Below are 25,659 nucleotides of genomic sequence, written 5' to 3' on the forward strand. Positions count from 1 at the left end.
GAACCAATCGAACAACAACGAACATGAAACAATCACGAGCTCACATCAAGTGAAATATATAATCAACTTAAGGAGGATCTGGTTCTACACATTTGGGATCATCGTCTCGTTGAAGACGAATACGAAGACGTGGACGAGTGATGTTGACATACTGAAACAGGGAATTAGTTCTTCCGACATAATGACATGTGATGTTGACATTCAAACTTTTAGAAAGTCCAGATCAAAGCCCTTGTGCATAAATACCATCGCAAACCATTTCGCTATCAAACAGAACATAACCCAAAAACCATCATGTCTAAAGAGTGGCTTAATAGGGTATATGTCTGTACTAAGCCATTTGTGTTCATGGTTTTCTTGCAAACTTCCTATGCTGTGAATGGTGTAGTTGTCAAGTCTGCTCTAAACAAAGGCTTGAATCATTACACTTATGTCGTTTACCGAAACGCGATTGCAGCTCTCTTCTTTGGTCCTTTTGCTTTCTTCCTAGAAAAGTCTGTTTGCTCATGTGATACGAATCTATAGTTTTCTTTCTTGGTATTATTTTGTTTAATCATTGTTTTTTGATGCAAATAGAAAAGTTAGGCCAAAGATGACGATTTCCATTTTCCTGAAGATCATGTTGCTGGGATTACTAGGGTATGTGCTCAGTGTTATATAATTTTAATTACAAATGTGGAAGAGAAAATAAAACACTAAAAAATTAACTGCACTATATCTTTGTGCAAATTCTCATTGTTGCACCTGTAGCCTGTGTGTTTGACATACATGCATGGATTATGACTAGCTATAGCTTGTTTAAAACTCGAAAATATTTTCCGTATATTATTCTCCAATAATAATTACGGTGGATTATAAATACAAAACAGGCCAGTGATGAACCAGAACTTGTACTTTGCTGGAATGAATTTGACAACGGCAACTTTCACAGCGGCCATGTTCAACATGGCTCCAGCCATTACCTTTTTTATGGCTTGGATCTTTAGGTAATCTCGTTCCTTAATTAATGTTTTATGTCTTAATTTTTTTCTGTCCCTGTACTTTGTTTTTCATCAAATCTGTTTCTTTTAACAATTATTTAAAAAAAAACTAATTTTTGTTTAATTATTAATAATATATGGGTTTTTACATTAAACAAGAAACGTTTTAAATTGTTATTTTTAAGTTTTGCACTAATAGAACGTTGTTTCGATTGTCATTCTCAGTGTAGTGGGGTGGTAAGGTGGTTAGGATGTGAAATAAGAGGTCATATATGGTTTTAAATCCTATAATGTGCAAAATTTTAGTCATTAAAAAGAAGAAACTGTTTCGTTTTCAGCATTATTTTTCATAGGAAAATGGTAAGAAACGAGCGTTTCCAAGTAATTTACTACCAAAATATATATATTTTGGCTGGAAAAGTGCTGCCAGAAACTAGTTTTTAAACAATTCACAACAAAAACTTCGGACCATTTTTCTACCACTGGCTTTGCGACTTTTATCTACAAAAATAGGTTGGCTACCGAGTCCTACTTTTGCGTCCTCTACATTTTGCGACAATTTTCCTACCATGATATATTTGCGACCGTTTTCCTGCCATTTTTGAAGAATACACATAGCCCATGATCTGTTCTAATTTACGTTCTTCATCTTGCACTAAATTGAATAAAACCGTGCCACCAATATAATTTATATATAAGGGAAGTATTGAGCAATGGGAAAAATTAAAATACAAATAGAGACAAAAATGAGAAGTGTGAGAAGGATTTGTGGTTAAATAAAAGCCATTAAAAAAAATATTCCAAAAAATTAATAAAAAAATCATAACTCAAAATATAAATAAAAAACGAAAAAGTTTATAAACCAAAAATGTTTCTCTCGTTATTCTCGTTCAAAAAAAAAACCCCCGAACGACACAATGCAAAGACAAAAGACACAATGATGAAAATGAATGAAAGACACAATTATAACTAAAAAAAGACACAATAAATCGCAAAATATAACACAATGCCGAACAAAATATAGCACAATGTTGAGTAATATAACACAATATCAATAAAAAAAGACACAACGTTAAGAAAAAAAGACACAATCAATGACGAAAATAAACACAAAACACAATGATAAACAAAAAGACACAATGGTCTTTTTCACTTAACATTGCGTCTTTTTTGAGTTTTTTTTTTCTTTTTTTTAGAACGAGGAAGACGGTGGAAACGTTTTGTGTTTTTACTTTTTTTGTTTGTTTATTAAATTTGGAGTTATGATTTTTTATTTATTTATTTTTAATTTTTTTGAAGAGTTTTTTTGTGTAGCTATAAATCCTTCTCATTCTTCTCATTTTTGTCTCCCTTTGTAGAATAACTTGACCCTGGAACAAAATGTTTTTTAACCACATTCTCAACGACTTAGTTTTAATTAAAGTTTAAATCTTGTGGTACACAGATAAAGTTAATAAAAAATATACAAGTAAATATAACTTTTTCTCTCTTCTAAATATATATATAAAAATTAGTAAAAAGTTTTAAAAAAATAACAAAACATTTTTTTTTTTAATTTTTTGATATTTTGTATTAAACGTAACAACATATATTTTATATGTAAAAAAACAAAAAAAACAATGTCACATAAAATTCACAAATTTTCAGATTTTAAATGAGTTTTAATTTTATCATTCGTCTCTCTATATAAATAAAAGAGTACTTGTATTAGTGGCCTATCATGGGTTGAGTTGGCATGCACTTCTCAATTCATTACTGATTTCATTAAACTGACTTGTCAATTTGATATTGATTTCAATTAAATAACTAAATAAAAAATAAAAGCAACATCCTTGTCCTTTGAAGTTTGAACGTCCTTGGTCTTGACCCAAAAATCTACTTTTGTTCATATCTCATGTCACATGTCCAAATTTGGTTAGTATACTAGGAGTTGTAAGAAATAGGGTGAGATAAATATCGGAAAATTTCAAAAATGTTTAATTAATAAGGAGAGATTTCATTTTTGTCACATTAAATAAAAGTTCTCAAAAATATCCACTAGAAGCATGTCTTTGACGACGTGTTAGGCCCCAACATGTCTTTCACAACCTGTTAGCCTCTAACACGTGTCTTTTACGACCTGTTAGCCTTTAACGCGTCTTTCACGACATGTTAGCCCTGTTAATTATTTTTTTTTAATATTACATTATTATAATTAACTTTACTCATATTTGGTTTTTTAATTACTCGTAATGCATAAAGTTTATAAAGTTCCAAATACACCGTTGAGATGTATAGGCCAAATTTTATTAAACGTTTATTGAAAATATTGATATCAATTGGCACTCGGTTTTGAGTAAAACTTATAACAACATATATAAATAATAAACACGTCTCAACGTCATATTTAAAATCATATATAAATATATGTATAACAAGTTATAAAAGAAAAGGCAAATATGTATAAAATTAATTATAATAATGTAATATAAAAAAACAATTAATAGGCCAAACATGTCGTGAAAAACAAGTTAGAAGCTAACAGGTTGTGAAAGACGTGTTAGAGGCTAACATGTCATGAAAGGCGCACGTTGGAGGTTAACAGGTCATGAAAGATGTGTTGGTGGCAAAACAAGTCATGAAAGACGCGTTGAGGTCTAACATGTCATCAAAGACGTGTTTTTTATGGGACATTTCTAGAAATTTTATTTATAGGGACAAAAATAGAATCTTTCTCCATTAATAGCACATTTTATGAATTTTCCCAATAAATATTTACCAAAATGAAAATTTAAAACTTATTTATTTAAATTTGTGATTTTATGTAAGATTTGTCTTGTCTCACTATAATCTTGTTGGGTAAAAATAATCTCTATTAAAATAATTTATTGAAGGTATAAAAAGAATAAAATGAAAAATAATAAAGCTTACTTTTTATTATTTTTTTTCCCAACTTCTTCAAAATAATTGAGAAATTGATTTAAAAAAGCTACGTACAAAATACAAAACAAAAAAAAAAGGATTCTTAAAACTAAAATACAACATAAAAGTTAATACTAGCAGAATCACAATTTCTTTTTTAAATATATTTTCATCATGTAAAAATTACTTCCGTTCCTTAAGTTAAAAAAAAAAAGGTTAATACACAATTGTGTTTATTTATTTATTTATTTTTTTTCTTCTCAACATTCCGGTATAGTTTTTGTTGAAAACAAATTTGTACACGAATGTCAAGACCGTACTGGTATTGTGACAAACCAAAACGATTCCGATCAAACAACATCCATATTGTTATAAGTTTTATCGGGATAGGTGCCCACATTCGTTTTTATTGTTTTCACAATTATATTTATTTTTTTCTCTCAAAATTATAGCATAGATTTTGTTGGAATGAAATTGTTAACAATTTATTTTTATGGATATAGTAAGTGCTTTGCGTGTCGGTGCCATACTAGTATATGGATGGTGAACCGAACATGACTAAGCAACATCGATATTGATATCTATATTAAATCCAATTCTATTTTCAAACACCCTTAATATAAGAGAAAACAAATTATTGAACATAATTATAAAGCAATAAATAAAAAGAGCAAAGACTAAAAAAACTCAAAATAATCATAATATGAAACTGTAGTATTAAATCAGTTTTGCAAAATAAACAAATTAATTTTAAAAAACAGTTTTAAAAAGTTTTATTTTATTTCGATGGAAACAGAATGGAAGATTAAAAAATATAAGTTTCATTATTTTCTATTTCATTTTTTATTATGTTTTCCAAAGAGAAAAATTTTAATAGAAATGATTTTTACTTAATAAGATTATAAGATTATGAGTGGGAAAAGGTAAATCTATATAACATTACCTATTTTAGTGAATAACTTTCAATCTCTCCACTTTAATAAAAAAAATTGAAAAAAAAAACTAGTTTACATTCATTTATTTATAAATAAAAAGACCTAAATACAAATTCTAAGGTCCTTTTTTAGTATCCCAATATAATTTATTATAAATATTGTTTGTTCAACCAAAATTATATTTTTATGTAAAAGTTGAGTTGAGTTGGATGGTGAAGAGAGAGAGAAAACTTTTTAGGCAAATGTTGGGTTGGGTTACCAATAAAATTTGTCTAACCCAACTATCAAGTGCCTACCTTTTTAGGCGTCCGGTCTATGGCAAGAACTTCATTCTTCAATCCTCCGCTTGACTCCTCTTTCTCCACTCTATGTCCTTCTATAACCAACACCCAATTTCTTCTCTTGTTCGCTCTCCTAACACCAGCCCCGAAATAAGGACCATCATTGGGTGTACTCGTGATCATCTGCCATCTTGGATCCCGTTAGCAAGAGCTACTGCGTGGGACATTACTATCATCAACTCGTAGACTTAAACAAGGTAGGAGCGCTCTGAAGAATACTATGAATTCAGTGTCACTAAAGAAGAATTTGACACCAATCGAAGATGCATGTAGCCAGGAAACGCGAGTAGCACCCACCGTAGCACTTTGTAAAGACATCTTTGCTGTAAAAAAGAAAAAAGAAAAAAGAAACTAGTTGCCACAATGGCAATTTGCTAAGATTCGTTCAGATTTTCTCCATGAGGAAAAAGAGCATTTAAGCGGCTGGGAACGATACATGCTACTTCCCTTTTCCATTTCCACTAGGTCCATGCAGACTATGCAATCATTAGTCGTAGGCCATTGTTGTTTCATTTGTCGATTATTATCTAATTCGTGTAGAGTGGATCGCTTGTTATGTCAATATATAAATAGCTTAATTTACTTCTTCCTGCATGATTGAAATACATTGAGTCTTGATAATTGCTTATTCCCTCTAATCTTCTCCTCTTCTAATAGCATCTCCATCGCTGGTGGATGGAGACAGACCACCACATCGCCACATCCTCACAATTTTTCCTTTATACCCTTTCTCATTTCCCTCACACTAGCTAGTGTCTGTCTGCTCGTCCAGATTGCCGGAATTCCTCTCCTCTCTCTCGATCCAAAGAGATCCGGATGAGGGGAAAACTCCCCCAGTGTGCATGCTCTAAAAATTGTACACATCAATGCAACCCTCTAGCCGATATCTTTTGACAACATCCTAGCTAGTTGATAGCATCCAGAATAAATATTAGTCAAACTCTATAAGAATACAGAAAACCATCAATAAAAAGTACCAAAATTCCCGCCTTTCAAATGAAATCTAAATGCAATTCTCTATAAAGATATATAGTTTTCCAGTGATTTAAACATGCATGTTTTCTTTTCAGTTACATTTTTGAGTGTATTAAACAGAAATTATCATTAGTTTTCCGACCTAATGGTTATTATATTTTTTTGTAGGCTGGAGATAGTAAAGATGAAGAGTTTACATAGCCAAGGAAAGATCATAGGGACATTAGTGACGGTTGGAGGAGCCATGATAATGACACTAATAAGGGGCCCTTCTATACAATTTCCATGGACAAATCACCATACTCTTCATCATCAAACTTCCGTTAACACCGTCAGTACTCAAGATCAGATTAAAGGATCTCTTATGATCACCGCCAGTTGCTTTTGTTGGGCCAGTTTTGCCATTGTCCAAGTAAGTTTTCCATACATATTTCGATCTTGTTCCATGGATTTCAGCACAACAAATTCTAATTCTCTTTGTTTCACATATACATATATGGTGTAAAAAGGCATTTACATTAAAGTTGTACCCGGCAGAGCTCTCTCTCACAGCGCTGGTGTGTATGCTTGGCACATTGGAAGGGTCCGTACTTACTGTTGTGGCTGAGAGGGCGAATGCCTCCATCTGGGCAATAAGCTGGGACATTAAACTATTTGCGGCAATTTACGGTGTAAGTACAAAAAGATCAGTTTTCACTCTGCATATCCATAGGATTTAAATTGTCATGACTTTATTTTCTTTCTAATTAACATTCCCACATACGCGTGAAGAGTTGAGTTAATTACAATACATGGTTTGGATGCAGGGAATATTGTGTTCTGGATGTGCATATTACATTTGTGGAGTCATAATCTGGGAGAGAGGACCTGTTTTTGTAACCGCTTTCAGCCCTCTTGGGATGGTTATTATCGCGGTTTTTGGGTCTTTCATTTTAAGGGAGAAACTGAACTTGGGAAGGTACACAACTGTCACAGTTGATGATCACTTGCTTAAGCAATCATATGTTTCTATTAAGTTATAGGGTTAAAACATATTAAGATAATATAAAATAACTAAATTATAAATAGTTGAATACATTGGAGCCAAAAAGTTGCATTTTTATGAAGTTGAGTTTAACAGTATCGAATTCATGTTCATGCTTAGCTTGAAGCATATGAGTGCATGACTTAACGTTTATAACATCAAGAATTAAATAAACATGTACAATTTTAAAACATAAAATGATAAAGAAAAAACTGGTATGTATTTTAAGCATAGTTCTCAAGACGTATACCGTTTGTGCTTCAAAATTTTACCGCGTTTTATTAAACAAAATTTATTTTTGAGTTATTCCAAGTCATTGGTGTATGGATCTTGAATCTTCTTCGAGCCAAACTCGAGCCTATGCACGTCATTTGTCAAGGAAATATGCCAAGCAATAAGAGTAAATTCGATCTTACACCTATCACCATCTCGAATCAAGTTAAGTCCTATTAACCTTTCATAACTAAGAACCAAACTGAAGCATTTAATTAAAACATGCATGTATATGTTATCGGTAAACTGTACATGTACATGGTGCATATTTGGAGAGAGGTGTATTTGAAAACAAAGAAGAAAAATATTGTTTTTGTTCTCGAGATGAAGGCACGATCGTGTAGGCATAAAGAATAAAGCCTAACTTCTAAAGTGGACTCTCATCGTATATATATCCCTCGTTTTATAGAAAGGAAACCCTCTTAAGGTTTTTAATTTTGCTATAGTGTTCTTGGAGCGGTAGTTATAGTCATTGGCTTATTTATGGTCCTATGGGGCAAGAGCAAGGATCAAAACCAACAAGATCAAGAGTTATCGACAAACCAACAACATTGTGATGGCATGAAGACACCGGTTTAAAACACAATCTTGTTGAATCTTGTGAGAAAGCATCTTTTGTTTATCGGTTATGTTTTATATACATAGAAAATGTAGACAAGAATGTGATGACTATCGATTCAATTAAAAAGAATGATGAAACTCACAATATAATAATAATATAGAATTAACGTGAAGTCGAATGCTTACTCAAACATAAACCAAATACTACTAAATAAATAGCGGTAAGTGGGTATTGAACACGAGGAGTTTGTGGAAAGTGGGTTAATAAGTAGCTCAACGATTAACTAATATAAATGTAAATGACGAAAAAGTAATTTCCAAGTTGGTTTTGATTTGATTTTATAAACTAAAATAAACTAAACGAAAGTTGTAAACGAATAACTAAACAAGCATTCCTCTCGGGGTTCGGGTTATTGCTCAACACTTTTGTTAACATTCAATAGATAAACCACAATATCTCAGTTTGTGCACATGCAATTATTTGTGATTAATCAAGAACTAAGTACTCGGATTCCTAGAATGATAGGTTGTTACTCAACAATCAATCAATACGATTATCCCTAATTCCTTCCACTAAATCTCGGTTGTCAACGACACCAAGAACGCATGGTTCAAAACTAGATATAAGCGATAAAGACAAGCTACAAACAATCACACAAAAATCAAGACTATACTAACATAACATTTAGATAATCAATCCAAGTTCAAGAACAATAAACAAAAGTGTTTTGCGATTAACCTTACATCCCAAGAGGAATACTATAGAACTAGCCACTCATGGCTCGAGAGATCATTCTTGCATCAAGTATCTTGTTATTAGCAATCCCAACATAAACAAGGGAGTACAAACACCCAAAATGTAATTCTTGTCTTCAAAAATCGCCTCTAAGCCGTCCCCAAGTGAAAGGTATCTCAAAAGACACCCAAAATCGGCTAATTAAAAGACATTCAAGTGGGCCTCTGCCCCGGACCGTGGGCCACAGTGTGAACCGTGGTCCACGGTTAACCAAGGTCAAAGATCCAGCCAAGCCCGACCGTGGGCCACGATCCGCCCCACGGTCTTCTTTTCCTCCACGGTACGATGTAAACTGCCAGGTTTTCTCCAGGTGGACCATGGTCCACGGTCTGGACCGTGGGCTACGGTGGAGCCCATTTCCAGCTTTTGTTTTCTTTGTAACTTTCTCGTTCCAGCTCTATTTTCTTCACCGTTTTCGCCTGTGTTCTCATAACTTCGCTCTCTAGCTCCTTAAACCTGCAAACACACGAGCAACCGTAGTCAACTAATTCCACGGAATTAACTTAATCCCTCACGTATATTTATATCTTTTAGTTCACTTAGTTGCTTCCCTATGGGTCGCCCGTCATATTCCCACACTTAACCTTTGCTTGTCCCCAAGCAACACTTGAAATCACAATTGCTTTCAAAACACACCACCAAACAAACCACAAGACCGGCTTAGTTAAGGTCCCAAGTCATACCCTATTCCCACATAATTAGAGGTTTGCACTAGCTTACTTGATATTATATTTAAAACATAGAATTATAGTCAACCTTAACATGCTTTCGGTCTTTACTCACACATAACACACCGTCACTCATTAACTCCCTTGTCGGTGATCGTTCCATAGATTACAATAACACTCGATTCTCCTTGCATACGCTTGTACCATCATGAAATCTCCACCCATTCATGCTTTAACACAAATGCAAATCAAGAGGTCTTAAATGGGTTGTAATGAGGCTAGGTGTAAAGGTATGGAATGAGAGTATTGAAAGTGACTCAAGTGATCCGACCCGGCTTGTTACATCAAAACTAAAATAAATAATAAAACACACTACTATATACATAACAGCTTGTATCACGAACTCGAACCACGAGGCTTTGAACATTGCCTCGACTTTTCCTTGTCTTTTATCTTTTTCTCATTTTTTTTGCATCATAATAACTTGCATAAACAATTAACTACTACTCTATTGATTAATAACAAAACAACTACAATTACAAAGAACAACCTACCAAGCCGGATCGTCTCACAAATACATCGGGGTTAATTAAATAGGAAGAATAATCCCAAATAGGTTTACTAAAGGAACCAACCCCCCGCCCCTCTCATTGACCACCCTCATATGTGTAATGTATGAGGCCTAACCCCCAAAGCCCACACTCGCGCTCATCCAAACGAGGCTTAAACCTAATTGCCTCTATCATTTTTGCACTTATGCCAAGCTAAGGTCTCGAAATGCATTAATGGCACAAGTTCTAACGGAGAATAACACCGCTCTTCGTTTTTCCAATACCCAAGTGACTATGGACATGTTATGTGATTTGATATACCGAAAGCATGCTAACCTTGCCTAGAATACTACTCGACCACATTTTTAACATAACTAAGCAAACTTGATTTTGGGGGAAATATGACCATGAAAGGGGACCAAAACTTTGCCCCGCTAATTTTACCACTTTCCGGTGTTTTTCTTTCAATTGTCTTCTTATTCATCAATTTTTTTTAATCAAAAGATTCCCCGTCCCCACACTTAGGATACATTGTCCCCAAGGTATGGATTTGAGAAACTAAAAACAAGCACAAAAACACCACCTCTTTCCGACCCGCAACACTATTTCCAAAGGTTTCATCCTCCTCCATTCCACCCAAATACTAAACCGAAACATAAAATAAACAACTGTACAACAATATACAAAAACACATGCACCTGGTATGACGAGGTCCTCATCAGTAATAAGGCGGCTGTGGCGGCCCGAAGATGGAGGTCATAAAGTCTGAAAATTCACCAAAGTTGAAAGCTCCACTTCCGCCGCTGCTGCCTTCTCCCGATGATGGTGGTGGTGGTGCCATCGACTGCATTGGGTCCACCCACATGGAGTGATGCAATGGTGGCTCGGGATATCGCACTGACCCGTCATATGGAGGTAAAGATGTGTAATCCACACTTGGTGGATCTGGAACGACCTCTTCACCTACATGCCACTGTTCGTGCATTCTCCTATTTCGGTCATCCATATACCGCATGTTTGTTTCGTGCTCCCGCCCATAGGCGTGAGCACGGTTCCACATCTCGTTACAGTCATGTCTCTCTTTCTCGGCTTGTTCATGATAGGCCCCCATGAAAGTTTGGTGGTCAAATAAGGCCCGCGACTCCTCCGACCAACTATCAAACGTGGAAGGCCGATGCCTCTCCACCACCTCGTTAATCGAAACCATGTGGGCCCAATTGTCCCCATATGAAGCATACCCAGTCGAATAATCCCAACCCCTTTGTTGGGAACCACTACCACCGACCGTCTCTTCGCCACCAACTACCTCCATGTCATCTTCGTCACTTGCCTCCTTAATTATTTCCTCCTGGTCTTCACCCGCCTCATGTTCAATATCCTCCCTTAGTACTCTCCATTTCACATTACCGTTTTTCAACTGATGGTACCTTTCGCTCTTTGTATATGTCCAACCTGGGCCCAATGAATCCAATTTATGTTCCGTAAAAGTCTTCTTCAACCCAATTGCGCCTGCTGGAATGGCACCATGCAACTTTAGTATCCCCGTGATCAATCGGCAATGAGGTATTAACTTCCTCTTGTTTCTTTCTCTACTTGTCCATATGTTAAGCATGGCTAAGTAGCAAAAGGAAATTCGCGGCTTGCCATTCATCAATGCGGCCAAAACAGGCATTTCACTGTTTCTTACAATTGAAATGTCGCTCCGACGGGGCACCACGTTGGACAAGCATATTGTCATCAACAACTGAGCTTCGATCCTCAACTCCCTTCTTTTAAAATTCGAACCTATACCTCTACCTCCTTCCAACACAGACGATAATATATTATAGCATTGCGAACTTTTGTTAGGATGGTCAAACAAATCTCTGATTGATGGATAGACATACGAATTGGATGGCTTGCTGTCGAACCGAGCAATTTGATTGAGTGTCTCAAAAGACATCTCCACCGTCTTTCCACCCACGGTATCAATCAACTTCATATCCGGGCCCTTCTTAAACGGTGGGCACCTCAAAGTAGATACCCACTCCTCAATCTCCCTATCATATAACATAGCGCTTTCTCCATCATAACACTGGAGGGCAGCTTCCCAACCTAATGCTTCAAACTTGTCGAACACGCCAAACGCTTCAAGACCCGAGTCGGTCACTTCCTTCTCATACATAAACCCTTCCAACCTTTCTCTCAAATTGCTCATCTTATCCTTGAACAATTCCAGTTGCCATTCTAAAGTATAACTAGATAACACCCCACCTCTCCAGTCGGGTTTTGGGATTTCTATTTGCACATGCTCTTGTTCTTCTCGCAACCATTGTCTTTTGGCTTGGGCAGCCCGACCACTCGTAGATGCCACCTTTCCTTTCCCTTTGTCCGAATTCCTTCCCATCTATACACACAAACCACTAAAAACAAACCAAGTCAATTCAATATGTCCATCCCCACACTTGCTTGTTACCATATTTGTGGATAAAAAACTCATTATATAATTAACCAATATAACTTCATTTCAATAAACACTTAATTTTTCAACTTTTCAATGAAAAATAACCAATTTCAAGCATTTATCTCTTATCCACAACTACAATTTGTAAGCATTATCACCAACAAGCAAGTGGGTTTACACAAATCAACACTACCTTAAATGTAACGATTCCGACGAAACCCGGTATACCCTAACCGGTAGACAATAGTTACGTCATATTTAATGTCGGGTACATGAGTTACCATAGTAATTATACGAGAATACATGGTTCACTGTATTGATTGTACGTGAATATATAATTCATCGTATTGAATATGCGATTAATCGATCGATAGTTATTGAAACCCGAACGAATCGAGGGTTCAATTATAGACGAGATATATGATATTTAGTGATGTTTACGAAGTATTAAAGCTTCGGGATAAGTGAATTAAAGCACAGAAAATGAATTTCGATTTAATGGTACGTCGGTACATTAAACGAAACCTTTAATACCAAACCGAGCAAGAGATGATCGATCAAGCCGAAAAAGATGCGCGATAATTAATTATATGATGTTTTAAGTTAATAAATGTCATGGTTTAAGTTTTTAAAGTTCTTAAATCGGTTTTATATAAATTTCATTTTTAAGCCGAAAAACGACCGTTTTAGCCTCGTTTTAAGACGAATTAGACATTTAACCGAAAAACGAACTGAACCAGATTATTCAAAACATTATCCGGATTACGGATATCCAAACATGTGGCTAAGAATGAAGAGGTGGGTCCCACCCCACCCCCTCAAACTTCCGATCGGCCCTCACCTTGCCACATTATCTTTTATTTTTTTTTCTCAAGCATTCCAACATCCTTCATCAATCCTCTCCACATTCTCATCCATAAATTCAGATTTTTAGCAAGAAAACTAAAGGTAAATGCATATTGTGATGGCTAAATCTTGGTTTCGGTTCCATATTTTGAGTTTATTTGCAAGAAAATGAGGTTTCAAAGATGAAAACCGATTCTTGCATGATCAAGTGATGTATACGGGTTATACAAGGGATCTTGGTCCAAGAAAGGAGTTAAACGAACCAAAAACGAATTTTTACGGTTTAAATCTTTGTTTTGAATCATAACCGAAACTATAGTGTAAGAGGCTTGATCGTGAGTGTAACTTGCTTGGTATTGTGGTATGTTGGTTGTAGGTTCTGTATTTAGTGGTAGATAAGGCGGAAAGATGAGTTTGTAGCTTGTAGTGGCGGAAAGACGAAAGGTATATTCGGTTATGTTCGGTTTTGGAGTTTTTGGACAGATTGTTGATGGTTTAGAGTTAGGTCATGAAATTTTACAGAGGTGTTAAATACATAAAAACATGAGTTCTGTGAATTTTTGGTAATTTTTGGACAAAGGATGAATATTTGGTGAATTTAATTCTCGGTTTTGGCTAAAAATGGTGAAAAATAGTTAAATATCATGAAAAACTCTGGAAAATTGCAGATAAGCTTTTTATATCATGTATAAGTCACACACAAAATTTTAGGTCAGTTGGAGAAGTCTATGTAGGCTTTTCGGTTAAACGAGTTCTAGGGTTTTCTAGCTCGGTTTTAGTGAAAATGGCATGAAAAAGAAGATTTTGGTTCTGGAAAATTACAGGGGACTATGTGGATGGCAGGGGACATCCAGGAAAAATTTGGGATTTTTCTAAGGTCGTTTGGTATTTACGACATATTTAGTGTTTAAATGGTGTTTAAAAATAGATAAATAAATTTTAAATATAAAAATTAATTCTGGAAATATTTTTATAAAATTCCCCACTTTCAAAAAGTGATTTGTGCAAAATTTCAAGATCCGAGACTAAACGGATAATTATTTGTGCTAAAAAGAAGATAAAAACAAACTTTTAAAGTCTAAAACGCATAAACCGGTAAAGTTCGTCTAAACGAACTGACTGGTGTATAAAAACCCTAAAAATGAACTATTTTCATATAATAGAGTTAAACAAGTAAAAATGAATCATCCGAAAGTAATTCGGATGATTTGGGTATTTTTAACCGATTTAACAGTTTCCGGTACGCCAAATACGGAAACGGATCCAGCGGCCAATCGGGGCGTCTAAACCGAGCTCTAATTTCACAACTTTAATTAAATTATCAGTCAACAACTCTTTTCGGGTCGTGTGAGACCAAAATCATTTTAAAACGTAAAAACGGATAACCGTGCTAGGCACGCAAAACGGGGAAAACAAACTAATAGTAAATTGACTACTGAACTCTAAACGATATCACAATCTGAGTCCGGAGAAGTGTTTCTGGATTAACATTGCCCCCGGAATGGGTACAGTACTGGGTTAACAGTGTCCCCAGATGTACCGGTTGATACGGTTAAAGTTATATTAATAATGAGTGTATAGTAACGATCGTAGGGATCATATTACAGATTGGACGTGTTAACTGATAATGATTGTTGTTACCTGCTTGCATGTGCTAAGGTGAGTTTCACGAGCCCCCTTTTCTGAATTGTTTTTAAATATTTTCCCGGGGCGGAAGCATGTTACTCCTGAAATGTTTAAGTACATACTGAACGCATGGATTTGCGTGAATTTATATATATTTTATTGTACGGGAATCGTACGGAAATGTACTAAGATGGTAATTGTCTGAGTTGCTAACATTCTAAGGCCCCGGAACACGAGTGAATACCTGAAAGCCGGTAGAGTGTGGATAGTACTATTGGTCCGACAAACCCAACTGGTCCGGCATGGATTTGCTGATGTTTCCCAGCCAGTTGCACATGTCTATTTTGGGTGTTATATATATTTTTCTATGTAATGTTAGACATAGCGGTTTGGGGCAGGTTCGTGGGCGGAGTATGCCACGGGGTTGTGTGTGATAGTCAGAGGTTTCACTTGTGGGCTCAGCATAATTACATCGATAATATTATATTTTGATAATGATTTATCATGGTTTACTCGAATTGTGAAACTCACCAACTATTCGTAGTTGACCCGTTTTCTCACATGCTTTTCAGGTACAACTAAGATGAAGTGATTGCTTACGTGCTAAGTGCTTGATGTGTGTAAGATTTGCGTGCGGAATGTTAGGATACATTATAATAAATAGAATTATGTATCGTATTGTATGATGTGTGTATCACCTAGACGGTAATGAAATACGAGATAATGTAATTTGAAGTATATTAATGTATTCGGTTTTCTTTATAAACAATGTGGTTGATATCAGAGGTGTCTGTTGCATCCCGTTTACGTTTCCGCTGCGGTTACGGGGTGTTACATTAACCATTGTTGTAATGTATTCAAAGAATTGACAATGAACAAACCTTGGTTTGATTTTATGGTGATAGATAAGCACTTGTCACAAGCAAACAAGAAAACCCCAAAAATCTTTCAAATTTTCGGAACCCTAACCCTCACAATCGGGTTACAACTTAAGAATGAAAGGGAATAAGGTTTGTATTGTTAAATCTCACAGAAGTTCAGTCACAATCAGGTTAAGAAACTTGGATTTTGGTTGTTAATTGGAAAAGATGATAGGAGGAAACTAGGGTTTTGAAGGAGAGAGTATGAAGGTGGAGAAGATGGTTGGTGAGTTTTGTGGCTGAGAATGGTTTTAAAAGAAATTTAAAATTCGTTTATAGCCTTTAAAACCTGTTAAACAGCAGCAGGAGAAGCCGCACCGTGGGCCACGGTGTGAACCGTGGTCCACGGTTGACCAAGGTCAACGAAGCAGCCAGCCTGGACCATGGGCCACGGTCAGGACCGTGGTCCACGGTGATGTTGTTCCAGGTCGTCCAGAGTGCACCATACCGTGGTGACTCTCTGGACCGTGGGCTATGGTGACCGGACCGTGGGACACGGTTTCAGAATTACCCTACCCCCCATGAAAATCCCGAGTTGTCCTCCACATGGTAGAGAAATTCATAAGAACTTCCCCACACTTGACTCGAACACACTCCCACGAGAGAAAGGTAATTTTTTTAAAAACAAATTTAACAAAAGCTATTTACACCCTACAACATACCTGGGCCTTTACGCGGTGGAGCCGTCCAGTGAGCTTAAGAGGAAACTCACCTTGTCATTGTTAAGCATGTTCACATCTTTTCCATCTAGGTACGATTTGAGACGATGTCCATTCACCACTTGTTTAGCTTGACTTTGCATGTCCTCAATCTCCATATCACCAAACTTCCCGACTTTTGTGATCATAAACGGGCCCATCCATTTGCTTTTGAGCTTCCTGGGAAACAATTTGAGTCTTGAATTATAAAGCCACACTTTTTGCCCAACATCAAATGTTCATTTTTGTATCTTGGCATCATGCACCCTCTTCAATTTCTCTTTGTAATTTGAAGCACATTCATACGCCTCATCCCGGATTTCCTCCAACTCGTTCAATTTCAACTTTCTTAACTCACCGGCTTCCTTGTAATCCAAATTAACATTCTTAATTTCCCATAGTGCTCGGTGAGCCAACTCCATTGGCAAATGACACCCCTTCTCATACACCAGCTGATAAGGAGTGGTACCAATCGGTGTCTTGTAAGCCGTGCGATAAGCCCACAATGCATCCTCCAACTTAGTCGACCAATCTTTTCTATCAACCCGAACTGTCTTCATCAAAATTTCTTTAATTTGTCAATTCGAAACTTCAACTTGGGCACTTGTTTGAGGATGATAAGGTGTTGCAATTCGGTGATTCACACCATAACGCTTAAAAAAATTTGCCAAATGCAAAGTTCTTGAAATGCGATCCACCATCACTTATGATAACCCTAGGAATCCCAAATCTTGAGAAGATGTTGGATTGCACAAACTTACATACCACGGAATAATCATTAGTTCTTGTTGCAACCGCTTCGACCCACTTTGACACGTAATTAACCGCAACAAGAATATAAAGGTAACCGCATGAGTTTGGAAACGGGCCCATAAAGTCTATGCCCCACACATGAAAAATGTCCACAACTAAAATGGGTTGTAAAGGCATTTAATTCCTTTTCGATATACCCCCCATTCGTTCGCAATTTAAACGATGCCGAGTGTATTCACTAGCATCCTTGAAAATCGTTGGCCAATAGAATCCCCACATAAGTACTTTGTACCCCATTTTAGAGCCACTAAAATGGACCCCACATACCGACAAATGAGCGTGTTTCAAAATTTCTTGTACTTCATTCTCGGGTACACATCTTCTCACTACTTGATCCGCTCCAATCTTGAAAAGATCTGGTTCTTCCCAAACGTATTAATTAACTTGGGGCGCGAATTGTTGCCTTTTCTTCTTGGACCAATATTCTGGAATTGCATCCGTGGCCAAATAATTGACATAATGAGCATACCACAGCGCGGTTGAAATGACAAGCAACTGTTCATCCGGAAATTTCTCGTTTATTTCCTTCGGATCATCAACACCCTCAAGGGTAATTCTTGACAAGTGATTGGCCACTACAATTTCACATCCCTTCTTGTCACGGATTTCAAGATCTAACTTGCAACAACAATACCCAACGAATCAAACGAGGCTTTGCATCTTTCTTTTCCATTAAATACCGCACCGCACTATGATCTGAGTACACCACAACTTTACTTCCCAAAATATACGAGCGAAACTTATCTAAGGCATACACCACCGCAAGCAACTCCTTTTCGATGGTGGTGTAGTTCAATTGTGCCTCGGATAAAGTTTTGCTTGCATAATAGATCATCACTGGCTTTTTCTCCACTCTTTGACCCAAAACCGCTCCAACCGTATTGTCGCTAGCATCACACATGATTTCAAACGGTGTTGACCAATTCGGTGATTGCGAAATTGGTGCTTGCACAATTTTTCCTTCAAACTGTCAAACGCTTGCAAACACTCATTAGTAAACTCAAAAGGGACATCCTTCAACAAAAGATTACGTAAGGGTTTTGAGATTACACTAAAACCCTTAATGAGTCTTCTATAGAACCCGGCGTGTCCCAAAAACGATCTCACCCCTTTAACATTTTTCAGTGGTGGCAAGGATGAAATTACTTTTATCTTTGCTTGATCGACTTCCATCCCCCTACTTGAAACCACATGACCCAACACTATACCTTCTTGCTCCATGAAATGACTTTTCTCCCAACTTAAAACCAAGTTTGTCTCGACACATCGTTTTAAAACTTTTTTAAATCATTGAGACAAGACTCAAAAGTTGAACCAAAAATGGAAAAGTCATCCATGAAAACTTCAAGTGAATCCCCGACCATGTCCGAAAATATGCTTATCATACATCTTTGAAAAGTGGCCGAGGCATTACACAATCCAAATGGCATCCGTCTAAAGGCAAAGGTGCCATATGGACAAGTAAAAGTGGTTTTGTGTTGGTCATCGGGATGGATTGCAATTTGATTATACCCTGAATACCCATCCAAAAAACAATAATATTTTTGACCTGCATTTCAATTATTTGATCAATGAATGGTAACGGAAAATGATCTTTTGAGGTGGCGGTATTTAATTTCCTATAATCGATGCACACTCGCCACCCGGTTATCAGTCGGGTGGCGATTTGTTCACCATTATATTCTTTTATTACCTGGATACCGGCTTTCTTGGGCACTACCTGTCGGGCTCACCCATGCACTGTCTAAAATGGGATAAATGATCCCCGCATCCAACCACTTGATCACCTCCTTTTCACCACTTCCCGCAAGTTCGGGTTCAATCCCCTTTGAGTCTCTCATGTTGGTTTAGCCTCCTCATCTTTAATTATTTTATGCATAACAATAGAAGGACTAATACCTTTTAAATCTGCAAGTGTCCATCCAATGGCCGCCTTATGTGCTCCCAACACCTTCACCAATGCCCGCTCTTGAACTTCCTCCAAATTAGAAGCGATGATAACCAGAAGGGTTTCATTCTCCCCTAAGAAAACGTACTTCAAGTGACTTGGAAGCTCCTTCAATTCCACCTTTGGTGGACACTCCAAAACGGTTTTGTGTCTGAGTTGATTTTCTTTAGCAAACTTACCCATTGATGTGTCCATGGTGGTCTTTTCTCTTGTAAAGCTAAAGCATCTTGTTTGTGCTCCTCCATTCGCAAAGCACACACGTGTACCTGTTCAGAATCATCACAAATGCAAGCTTCCATACAATCCTCATCATACTCATGAGGATTACAATGATCCACCACATCTGCCAAAAAACATTCTTCACCACTCAAAGAATTAGCAATGTTAGTAAAAACATTTAAACGCATTTTCCGGTTGCCAAACGCCATGTCAACAGTACCAAACCTACAATCAATGATGGCATGAGCCGTGTTCAAGAATGGTCGACCCGAGATAACATTTTGTTGTTGACTTGAGTCGCCTGAGGAATAATCCAAAACCAAGAAATCCACAGGATAATAAAAATCCTCTACCTTCACTATTACATCCTGTACGATTCCACGGGGAAGTTTATGAGATAAATCGGCCAATACAACCGTGGTCTCTACACGTTTCATGGGACCAAAGTCTTATTGGTCATACAAACCCCCCGGAAGAATGCTCACCCCGGTTCCAAGATACAATAACGCCCTAGACATTTGAAAATCACCTACTTGAATGTTAATTAAGGGTGTTCCCGGATCTTGAAGCTTAGGAGGGAGATCTCCTTTTAAAACCGCACTTACCTGCTCGGTTAAATCCACCCGTTTAGGCACTTTTTGCTGCCTCTTTTGAGTGCATTGCTCTTTCAAAAATTTTTCATAAGCAGGCACTTGTTTTATAGCTTAAAGTAGAGGTAAATTCACTTTGACCTGTTTAAACACTTCCCACATTTCCTCCTTTTGAGGACCCCGTTTTAAAATCACATTTGTCTTGCCCGGGTCAAGCAAAGCCGAAGGAAATGGAACTACATTTGATTCCACTTCCTTGTTTTTATCATTTAAATTTGAGGCTTGACCCGAAGCTTGTAATGGTTTCTCAATAGTGACATGTTTATTGGGTTTATTAGTTTCAACTTGATCATCATCACTTTCGTTACCCTTAATATCCTCAACTTCCCCATCAACCAAATCCGGTGACAAATTCGCCACTCTTTACCACTTCTCAACACACTAACATGATTAATCGGAACATTACGAGATGAGTTATGAGAAGGGTTTACCTTGGTGTCACTTGGCAATTGACCTTTGTTTTTCTTCAATTCCGCCACCTCGGTTGCAAGTTGACCCATTTGTGTGGTCAATGATTGGATGACTTTGTCCTGAACTTCATCCTTTTGCATTCGGGCTTCATCAAGTTGATTCCTTTTCTGCATGTCTTGTTGCATTGACTTTAACATATCCATCATTTCATTCCACTTGATGAACCTTGACCCGAAGACCCACTTTGACCTCTACCCGTTCCTTTAAATTGACTTTGACTTCCTTGATTGTTCCCACCTTGAGCATTTCCTTGATTAAAATATTGTTGACGTGGAACAAAATGGGTTTGAGAAGTCCCTTGAAAGTTAGGGTTGAGTTGAGTTGATTGGATGCCATATCGAAAATTGGGATGATTCCTCAACCCGGGGTGGTAAGTGTTTGAATTCATGTTGTAGTTTCGACCACCCCCTTGACCTTCAATTGCATTTACCTCTTCAACTTGCCCTTCCACACCGGGACACAATTCACTTGCATGTCCCAACGCGTTACAACTCGTGCATACATCATACACTTGATTAGAGACTTGAGGTTCTTCATTGTTAACCGCATGCACTTGTGGTCTTGTGGTGACCGGTCTTGCTCTTCTTGCGGTTTGATCCTTTCTCTTTGATGTGACCGACATTTGCTCCAAGAATGCCCAATCATCTTGTTCATAATTGGTACCAAATGTACCATTTTTGATTGACATTAAATCCCGTTCGTCTTCCATACTCAACCCTTCGTGAAAAGCATTCAACAATTCCCAAAGAGCAATACCATGGTGAGGATAATTCTTGATCATCATATTGAATCGCTCAAAGGCTTCATGAAACATCTCAACCGATTGTTGTTGGAAGCTTCTCAAACTTCGTCTTGAATCATTTGTCTTTTGGGCCGTGTAAAACTCTTCCAAGAACCTTTGTTGCATCTCGGCCCAAGTGTAAATCGACAATGTGTAGAACCATCTCTTTGCCTTATCTTCCAATGAAAATTGGAATAAAACTAACTTAACCTCATCCGATGAAAAACCTTGACCCCCGATCGTGTTGCAAATCAAGTCATACGCCTCCAAATGGAAATAAGGTTCTTCATTTGCCAAACCCTTGTACTTTGGTAAAATTTGGAGTGTGTTGGTTCTAACCTCAAATGTTCTCCCATTCTGATTTTGAGGAATAACCACCGAAGATGGGTTGTTTGTAATGATCAGTTGAAAGTTAGCTTCAATTCCCCTAGCCATCTCTCTTACATGCCTTCTCGGTACCCCCAATGGTACTCTCGGTTGGCCCATTTGTCTATACATGGGCCTTGGCGGTAGATATTGTTGAAATTGATGTTGAGGTATTGGTTGTTGAGGTTGTTGATAATGAGGTTGTGGAGGAACTTGTTGCAATTGTTGAACTTATTGCAATGGTGCTTGGTTGACATGTGGCCCGCCCCATTGTTGCCTTTGTTGTTGCGGAACATAACCAAATTGACCTAGCACCCTTACTTGATTTCCATCGCCCCCACTCGAATATCCCTCTTCATACTCTTCATACCCTTCGCTATTATCGCCATAACGTGGCCCGCCAAACAACTGCAAGCCCGACCTAAGACCCGGTGAAGTATAAATGATTGGTGGGTCTTGTGATAATGTGTATAGTTGATTATATGGCGGGTTTTGTTGAGATTAGAAAGGTGATTGTTGTGGTGGGTTTGATGATTGTCCATGAATAGGCATGAAGTTAGTTAAAGGCGAAAGGTTAGCTGGTGGTTGAAAGATGAACACGGTTGAGGTGGGCTCATTTGTAAGGCTTGTAGTGGTAACGGTTTCATTGGGAGGAGGATTTTCTGGACTGATGGGTGGTTCCATAGGTGGTACAGATTGACCCGAAGCCATGTTTGTGGAGTCAGTTGTTCGACTATGTGTGCTTGGTGACCTGATAATCTTATTCTCCCTTTGAAGAATCCAATTCTGACGGGCAGTTCGTTCAATTTCCAGATCAAAAACTAACGGTGATGAAGACAGAGAGTTTCGCGTATGCATATACCTGTAGATACCTGCACACTAGCACAACCCGCGTAAAACTGACAATAACAATTAAACAAAACTACAAAAGTAACACACGTTGCGCACTACTCCCCAGCAACGGCGCCAAAATTTGACGTGAAGTCGAAGGCTCACTCACACTTAAAAACCAAACACTACTAAATAGATAGCGGAAAGTGGGTATTGAACACGAGGAGTTTGTGGAAAGTGCATTAATAAGTAGCTCAACGATTGACTAATATAAATGTAAATGACGAAAAAGTAATTTCCAAGTTGGTTTTGATTTGATTTTATAAACTAAAATAAACTAAACGAAAGTTGTAAACGAATAACTAAACAAGCATTCCTCTCGGGGTTCGGGTTATTGCTCAACACTTTTGTTAACATTCAATGGTAAAACCGCAATATCTCGGTTTGTGCACATGCAATTGTTTGTGATTAATCAAGAACTAAGTACTCGGATTCCTAGAATGATAGGTTGTTACTCAACAATCAATCAATACGATTATCCCTAATTCCTTCCACTAGATCTCGGTTGTCAACGACACCAAGAACGCATGGTTCAAAACTAGATATAAGCGATAAAGACAAGCTACAAACAATCACACAAACATCAAGACTCTACTAACATAACATTAGATAATCAATCCAAGTTCAAGAACAATAAACAAAAGTGTTTTGCGATTAACGTTACATCCCGAGAGGAATACTATAGAACTAGCCACTCATGGCTCGAGAGATCATTCTTGCATCAACTATCTTGTTATTAGCAATCCCAACATAAACAAGGGAGTACAAACACCCAAAATGTAGTTCTTGTCTTCAAAAATCGCCTCTAAGCCGTCCCCAAGTGAAAGGTATCTCAAAAGACACCCAAAATCGGCTAATTAAAAGACATGCAAGTGGGCCTCCGCCCCGGACCATGGGCCACGGTGTGAACCGTGGTCAATGGTTGACCAAGGTCAAAGATCCAGCCAAGCCCAACAGTGGGCCATGTTGTGGACTGTGGGCCACGGTGTGGACCGTGGGCCACGGTCTTCTTTTCCTCCACGGTACGGTGTAAACTGCCAGGTTTTCTCTAGGTGGACCGTGGTCCACGGTCTGGACCATGGGCCATGGTGGAGCCCATTTCCAGCTTTTGTTTTCTTTGTGTAACAACTCGGTTTTCTACAAACTGATTCAAACCCGTTACTCTACCCGTTTTAAATTCAAGAAATTTTTTTATAATTTATATTTATTCATTATATTGATTTAATATACAATTAACTATGGAATATATACGGTTTTAACCCAAAAGTAAATTTTAATCTTTTAATGCTTCCACCTTCAATCTGTAGGGACTAAAATGCAAATTTTAACATTCTCTTTATGACCCATTTACCCAAATCCGTAACCCATGACCCGTATACCCAAATCCAACCCGTTTAGTTTACTTGAACCTCAATTAACGATCTAAACTTGGAATTGAATCATGGTTTTGATTTGTTTTGCTACACACGGTCTAACTATCATCATTAATTAGGAAACACGATCAAACATGATACGGATTGATTCACTAACCAAACCGCCTTAACCTAGAAATTGATTATATAACTCAGGCTTCATTATAATTCAATTAAACATGTCTGCACATTCTATACAACCAGACGACCAAAAGCCCAGTTGGCTGGTGTGTGTGTGTTCAAACTCTGGTTCACAAGTCGCGGGTTCGAGTCCCAGCAGACCCTGTTTTGATAATTTTTTTATTATTAACTACTTTAACTTATTTTATTGATATATAATATATTATAATTAATATTAAATATTAATTAAACAATATTTTCTTTAAAACTGACATTTATAAAAGTTAAACTTTTCGTGTCAAATAATCTCGTTACTAGTTTTCATATAGGTATATATATGTGTGTGTGTGTATATATATGTACGTATTATTTTTAATAAACATATTAAAACGTATTACAGGTGTTAATTATATTTTTTCGTTAAGGATTCTAAAATATAAATTTTATAATAATTATATATCTAAACGTTTATTGTTATAATAGGTCTCAGCTCATATTTATTTAACGAATTATTCGTAAACCTGATTTCTTTATGACAAATAATAATTTTTATAGTTAAATAATAACAAAAATCCGTAGAGATCAATCGTTCAATCCATAAACATAAAAATCATCATTGTAACTCAATCCACATCGAAATCCTAAATTCGTTATATGTATTACATCCTTTATAATTCATTCATAATATTATTTAATTAGGATTCTTGTCGATAATTCTCAAGGAGCGTGATTTCCACTTTGTTGACATATTTTTTCCCGTTTGACTTTATCAATCAGGTGAGTTCATCATTCCCCTTTTTATACACTGTTTTCTAATGTTTTGGGGACATATGCGTACGTATTCATATGTAGGTTCCCTGGACGGATCGCACGAGATATATCGGTCTACTCAGGTGCGGAATCCCTGCGTAGATCGTTACGAGTATAGAACACAAACCAAACAAACACACGAATAACCGAACACACGTTATATATTATAACTCAAACACGTGACGTGATATCACTGTTACAGACTCTCGTCCTCACGTTACAATGAACTCGAACTACTGAAACGAACTTAAACAACTAACTATAAACCAAGCCTTAAGCTGGTATATAAATACATGACAACTTCGCCTGGCATGTTCAGGCGAAGTTGTCCATAACTTCGCTTGACTAACAAGTTCGCCTGTTAAGCGAACTTGTCAGTAACTTCGCTTAAACATACAAAACATAATTAAACATTACAGACTCGATTATAGACACTAGATTATGAACTACTGACACTATGCACCAACAGACTCCCCCTTGGCAGTAGCTTCATATCTTGATCTTTAAGCACTTGTCTCGTAATCTTCAATCTTGTCTCTTCACGCATGCACTCCTTCTCTAACACAAACTGACACAACTCATTGATACTTCCTCGCTTCGTCCTTCCAAGCAGGAATATAAAAGATTTTCTTCTCACTAA

General features: G+C 37.1%; 1 pseudogene across 1 annotated transcript; it reads left to right on the forward strand.

Moving 5' to 3' along the window:
• Positions 1 to 259: 259 nt before the first annotated feature.
• On the forward strand, positions 260 to 8,151 carry LOC143565096 (WAT1-related protein At2g39510-like; annotated as a pseudogene). The gene is made up of 7 exons (XR_013140996.1): positions 260 to 494; positions 577 to 639; positions 870 to 986; positions 6,301 to 6,544; positions 6,642 to 6,803; positions 6,939 to 7,090; positions 7,876 to 8,151. The product of XR_013140996.1 is annotated as a WAT1-related protein At2g39510-like (transcript).
• The last annotated feature ends 17,508 nt before the right edge of the window (positions 8,152 to 25,659 follow it).

Source organism: Bidens hawaiensis, unplaced genomic scaffold, assembly GCF_021521415.1.
Source record: "Bidens hawaiensis isolate Kalapana, Puna unplaced genomic scaffold, B.hawaiensis_p1.1 tig00022286_1, whole genome shotgun sequence".
NCBI classification, from domain to species: Eukaryota; Viridiplantae; Streptophyta; class Magnoliopsida; order Asterales; family Asteraceae; genus Bidens; species Bidens hawaiensis.